The sequence below is a fragment of the Belonocnema kinseyi genome, chromosome 4 (genome assembly GCF_010883055.1).
Source record: "Belonocnema kinseyi isolate 2016_QV_RU_SX_M_011 chromosome 4, B_treatae_v1, whole genome shotgun sequence".
NCBI classification, from domain to species: domain Eukaryota; kingdom Metazoa; phylum Arthropoda; class Insecta; order Hymenoptera; family Cynipidae; genus Belonocnema; species Belonocnema kinseyi.
In genome coordinates, this window is record NC_046660.1 from 61,284,782 (window position 1) to 61,291,201 (window position 6,420).

The window sequence follows — 6,420 nt, forward strand, 5'->3', positions numbered from 1 at the left end:
TTCGTTCATTATCTATCTTTTTTAGTTTCAAATTAAACAATTTTATCTGTATTTTGTTGAAACTTTGTCTTTTGTGGTAAAATATTATTCTTAATTTGTGACTAATTTACCTTTTTCGTTGAAAATTCATGTACACTGGTAAAAATTAATCCTTTTGGTTAAAAATTAATTTCCTAGAATAAAAAACTAATCTTTCTAGTTGATAATTAAACCATTCGGTTGGAAATTTATATATTTTGTGAAAACCTTATCTTTTGTTGAAAAAAATTAATCTGTTTGTGATTATTTCACCTTTTTGGTTAATAATTCATGAGTGTCAGTAACAAATTTTTTTGTCAAAAATTAATCATTTTGTTTGAAAATTCATTTCTTCATCTTTATTATGAAAATAAGTTTTTTGTATTAAAAATTATATTTTTGTACTGAAATTGTTACTAGTCCTTATTTGGTTGAACATTAGGGTGGTCCAAAAATTTATTGGAATTATTTTTTTAATTTTTATGGGGACACCGCTGAAATTTGTTCGAATCCTCACAAAAATAAATGCATTTTTTTTGTTTTAAACAAAAATGATATTAAGAGGTGCCGCAAGCCCCATGAAGTTTAAAATGTATTTCCCATAATAAAAAAGACGTTTTTGTCAATCTTTTTGTGAATAAAATATTGCTTTTTAAATATCAACACCATAAGTATGTTATATAGGGTCCCCAAAAAAACCCCATAAGTGAAAAAATGGGTTTTGCGAGCTTTTGCGCTATTTATGACTTTTTTGCGATTTTTTTCATTCAAATTGCTTCTAGCCCATTAGACCATTTGATATTGATAATTAGATGTTCACATAAATTGTTTAAACAATTTATTATTGTTTTCAGCAATTTTCTCATAGAATGGAGGTAGGAAGACGCGGTTTTTTCAAAAATTTTCCACTTGCTGTCCAATTTTCAATTCGAGGGAAGTGATAGTTCATCAATGTTAATAAAATTCTTGTTTAAACAATTTATTATTATGACTAATAATATTATATTTAAATTATGCTAGAAAAATTCCGTTTTTTCTTAAATTTCTGGCCTTTTGTCCAATTTTTAATAGGAGTGAAGTAATAATGAATTCGAGTTAGCAAAAATAATTGTTTAAACAATTTAATATCATTGTAAATAATATTCTCTTTGCTTAATTGGTAGAATGTTGCGGTTTTTCTGAAATTTTCAACTTTTTGTCTATTTTTCATTAGGCGTGACTTATTAATCAATTGGATTTAGAAAAAATAATTTAAAAAAAAAATTATTATTGTTTATGACTATCTTCATCTATATCAATGTCTGGTAGTTGCGGTTTTTTTAGACAATTTTTACCTTTCTGTCCTTTTTCACTTAGTGACATATTAATTAATGAAAGTTAAAAAAAAGGTGTTTAAACAATTTAATATAGTTTATAGCTATTTTTTCTTAGATAAGTGCTAGAAAATTGTGGTTTTTTTGTATAAAATCTTTAACTTTGTTTCGCCAGCTTAGTTATTAGCAATTAATAAATAAACATTAGAGAAAACTACATTTTCAATAATCTCTTCATTTTTTGTGGATATATTTTTCTGAAATAAAACCGATATTTAAAATATTCTTCAAAATTTCTACACCGATCATATTGAATACAACAATACTATTTAAAAAATCATTTTTGTTGTGGTTGACTTATTATTTCTTCAAAAATAAAAAGGCGATGTAAGGTTAAAGATTTCATACCAAATCGCTACTTCCTAGCACTTATCTAAGAGAAGATAGTAGAAAACAATATTAAATTGTTCAAACAACTTTTTTGTTAACATTAATTCATCATTACCTCACTAAGTGAAAAAAGGACAGAAAGGTAAAAATTGCTGAAAAATCGCAAATGTCAGCTATTGATATAGATGAAGATAGTTATAAATAATAATAATTTGTCTAAAAAATTATTTTTGCTAAATCTAATTCATTCTTAAGTCACAGTTAATGAACAATAGACAAATGGTTGAAAATTTCAGAAAAGCTGCAACATTCTACCAATTAAGCAAGGAGAATATGATTAACAATTATAATAAATTGTTTAAACAATTATTTTTGTTAACTTAATTTCATTATCTTACTTTAATTGAAAATTGGACAAAAACCATAAATTTCAGAAAAATCCGCAGCTTTCTAGAATAATTTAAATATAATATTAATAATAATAATAATAATAAATTGTTTGAACAATTAATTTTCTTGCTATTTCATTCTTTGTTGAAAATTCGCATTTTAGTTTGAAAATTTAACTATTTTCTTGAAGGTTAACTTTTTTTTGAGATTTGGATTTTAGCATGTCTGAAATTTTCGAATAAAAAATGATTTTTTTAAGAATCTTAGCAAAAAATTATATTTATATTACCACAAAAACAAATAAACCTTCAAATAAATAGTTATTCTGAATTTGTATTTTGTGTTAAAAATGATATTCTCCCTCAAATTTTTATTTTATTATGTATCTTTTTTTTCTTATTTTCTAATGTCATTGATGATTCTAGTACTAATTAAAAGAATGTTATAGAAACGGGAAACATAAATAAAAGTCCAATGAAAATTTTTTTGACATTTTGAGCCTTATTTAAACAGTAACAAGGACATATTTGGAAACATTTATTACTACATTTTTTCAACTTTTAATTCAGTATTATAATAATTTTTTATCTGATCACTATGTACGAATAACACAGTGGTTTTGCTATATTATTTTGTTATTTACAATAAGATAGTTAATAACATTTTAAACGTTGTTAAAAACCTCCTCACGTCATTATTGCCCAACAAATTTTTTTCTTGAATTTATTTACAGGTCATCCAAAAATACTGTAAGATGATTTGGGGGAGGAGAGTTTAGTCAAATCTTACTGTTTCTTATTAATTAACAAATTGGTTTAATTTTCAACATCAAAGTGGCAAATTTTCAACAGAAAAAAAGTAAACTAATAAACAAAATACAATGTTTGATATTTTAATCCGAGGAAAATTTTAATTATAGATCTGAAAGAGGTTAATTTAACAAAACAAAAAAATATTAATTTTCAAACCAGACAATTTATTTGTTTACTAAAAGACAAAAGGTTTTAATAAAATAATTAAATTTTAAACTGAAAATTGGAATTTTAAAATTAAAAAGACGAGCTTTTCAAAAAATAGTTGACTTTTCAACTAAACAAGAAATTTAATTTTTCACTAAAAAAGACGAATTTTCATACAAAATACATAAATTTTGAAGGAAAGTTTTGCATATTCAACCAGGAAAATTTGTTTCGCAAAAAAAAGAATTTGTAACAAAATAAATTTCTAACCAAAAACTTGAATTTTCAACCGAGAAAGTTTATTTTCTACCGAAAAAAAATTCAACAAATAACATGCATTTTTGACTGAGTAGTTAATTTTTTAAACTAAAAAGAGCAACTTTCAACGAAAAATGAAACAGTTAAATTTGTTATGAAATATTAACTTCCAATATGCAAAGCAAATCATCTACAAAATAGTACAATTTTTAATGGAAATGTGACGATTGAATACCCTCGAAAAATAAAATTCCCACCAGTGTTAAATTCCCGAATTGGAAAATTCCCGAATATTGAAATTTGAGAATAATAAAATTGCCGAATCATGAAATTCCCCATTTGGGAAATTCCCGAATAATTAAATTCACGACAGTTTATAATATTACCAAATTCAGAAATTTCGGTATAATATTATTCCCGACAGTAAGTTGTATTTGTAACGAAGAAGATTATTTTTCTGCCAAGAAAGACGAATTTTCAATAAACTACAGACATTTTGAACCAATTCTCTCAATAAGACGAATTTTCTATGCAAGGCAGTTGAATTTCCAACCCGAAAAAATGAAATTTCAACAAAAAAGTTCGTTTTTAACGAATTAGTTAAATACTAATTTAAACAAAAAATAATAATTTCTACCCCTAAAAAAGAAAATTTCTACAAAGCAGTTTATTTTTCAAACAAAGTTAAAATAAAGATAAGATAAAATATCCTAAAAAGATATAAATAAAATAAGTTTATTTTAAGAAAATATTTAAAAAGGTTTTAATACATTTCAAAAGATTTCTAAATTTGTCAGAAGAGAATCTTGTAAAGAGATTAAAAATATAGGAAAGAGTTTAAAAATTTCAAAAAATGTATAAAATACTTAAAACTTTTTTTTCAAACGTCAAGAAGTCTTAATTATTTTTCAAACTCACTTAAATTTTTCTGTAAAGCCTGTAAATTCTGTAAAATAAAATAAAAATTCTTCAAAATTTTCCAGATACTTTTTCGATATAACTGAAAACTTCCAAACACTTTTTGAATTTTCTCGTAAAAATATTTGCTTTTTTTTACAAATAAAAAATATATTTTTTTAAATTTTAACTTTAAAAAAATCGTACTTTTGGTTTGCATACTCATGCCTTTTCGTAAAAGTCCCATCTTTTTAAAAATAAAAATTAGAACTATTCGACTTAAAATCGAAATATTTTTTTTGTTAAGATTTCAACGGTCTTGCTAGAAATTTGTCGTTTTAAATTAATTCCACTTAATTTTATTAGAAATTCAAATCATTTTTAGTGTCTATATAAACTTTTGTATTTTTCGTGGAGAATTTCTCTTTTTTTTTTAAAAGCCGTTCCACCTTCCATAAAAGCGTTGAAGTGTAAACTTAAAAAGATAAATGTTCAATAAAAAATAAAATAGTTAAAGTTTCAAAAAAAGAGATTCGAATTCCAACTAAAACACTTTATAATTTATCCAAAAAAGATAAATTTTCAAAAAAATGCATACATTTTGAAGCAAATGTAGTTAAATTTTTGAACGTTAATATTAATTTACTAGAAAAAAGATGTATTTTAAACATAATTGTTGAATTATTAGTATAAAAGGTGCACTTAAAGAAAAATAAAAAATTTGTATTAAAAAACAATTCTTTTTAATTTAGAAATGCGATTTTTGTACACAACAGTGAAATCGTTTTCAACATAGTTAAATTTTCTACCAACTTGTTGAATTTTCAAGCCAAAAAGACGAATTTTCCAGAAACCATTCGAAATTCGTTCCTGAAAATATGGACTTTAAATTTAAAAATGTGAAATTTTCAACCAAATAGTTAAATTTTCTACCAAACAGTTGAAGTTTCGAGTCAAAGTGATGAATTTTCTGACAAATTTTGTATTTCTTACACAAAAAAATAAATTTCTATTTAAAAACTTAATTTGGAAACCAAAAGTTGAATTTTTAATTGACATTGTTAATCTTCAACCAAAAAAAAAGAATTTTTAATAAGATAGTTCAACGTTTAACAAAGAAGTTGAGTTTTTAAACTAAAAAGGTACATTTCCAACCAAAAAGATCAATTTTAAAGTTTGAAAAATTCTTTATAATTGTTGCGGGAGCCCCCTCCCCATCTCCTATTTTACTGATTTTAGATAAGGATCAATTTGATCAAAATACAAGTAATTAAACTTAGCGTTTATTTTGAAAAATTGTTCCCTCTGAACTTCTACAGTTTTTGTCTTTATTTTAATATTTTAATATACTTTTTGCATTTGAAGATTTAGAAAAGTTGTAGAAAAAAGACCTCTTGCTCCTTTGTCATATCTTGTATTATTTATGAGAAAAATTATATTTTAGAAGAAAAATGCTTTTGGCCTCAAAAATAGTTTAGCCTGCATAAATCTGGACGACCGACTAATGCATATAAGTAAAAATTATACAAAAATATGGGTAATAAATATGGATGACTTTAAACAATTCTTTTAATTTTTCAATATTCAAAAAATTTAGCTAAATTTAATTTTTAAGGTTCATAGGAAAATTTCAAGAACTTTTTTCCAAAAAATTTTAAGAACAAATTGAAAAATAGCACAAAACATTTTCAATTATTTCCCTAAATCTTGAAAACGAATGTAAAAGATATGAAAGCAAAGTTTTCCATGATACAAAATTTTAGAACCAATTTGAATAAGGATTCAAGAAAATTAAAAAAACAATTCTTTTTGTTCCTAGGAAAAATTTGAACGATTTTTTATTTCGAAAAATTGATTTTAAGAAAATATTTTATAACACTTCATACGATTTTTAAAAATGTCAAAGAAGAATCTTAAAGATTTTAAGACAATTTTTAAAAAGTTTTAGAATTAAAAAGAAAAACTTTTCCTGAAAAATTGAAATAATTTAAAAGTATTAGAAAGTTTCTTAATATTTATGGGATTTTAAGAGATAGCCGAAGAATTTAAAACTGTAAAGAGTTTTAAAGAATTAATTGTCCTGAATTTGTCCTGAATTGTGTTCACTCCCATTTTACTTAATTTGTTGAAAACTTTTAATTAGTAAATACAAATTTTATAGATAAAATAAAAAGTTTATAATTTAATATAAAGTA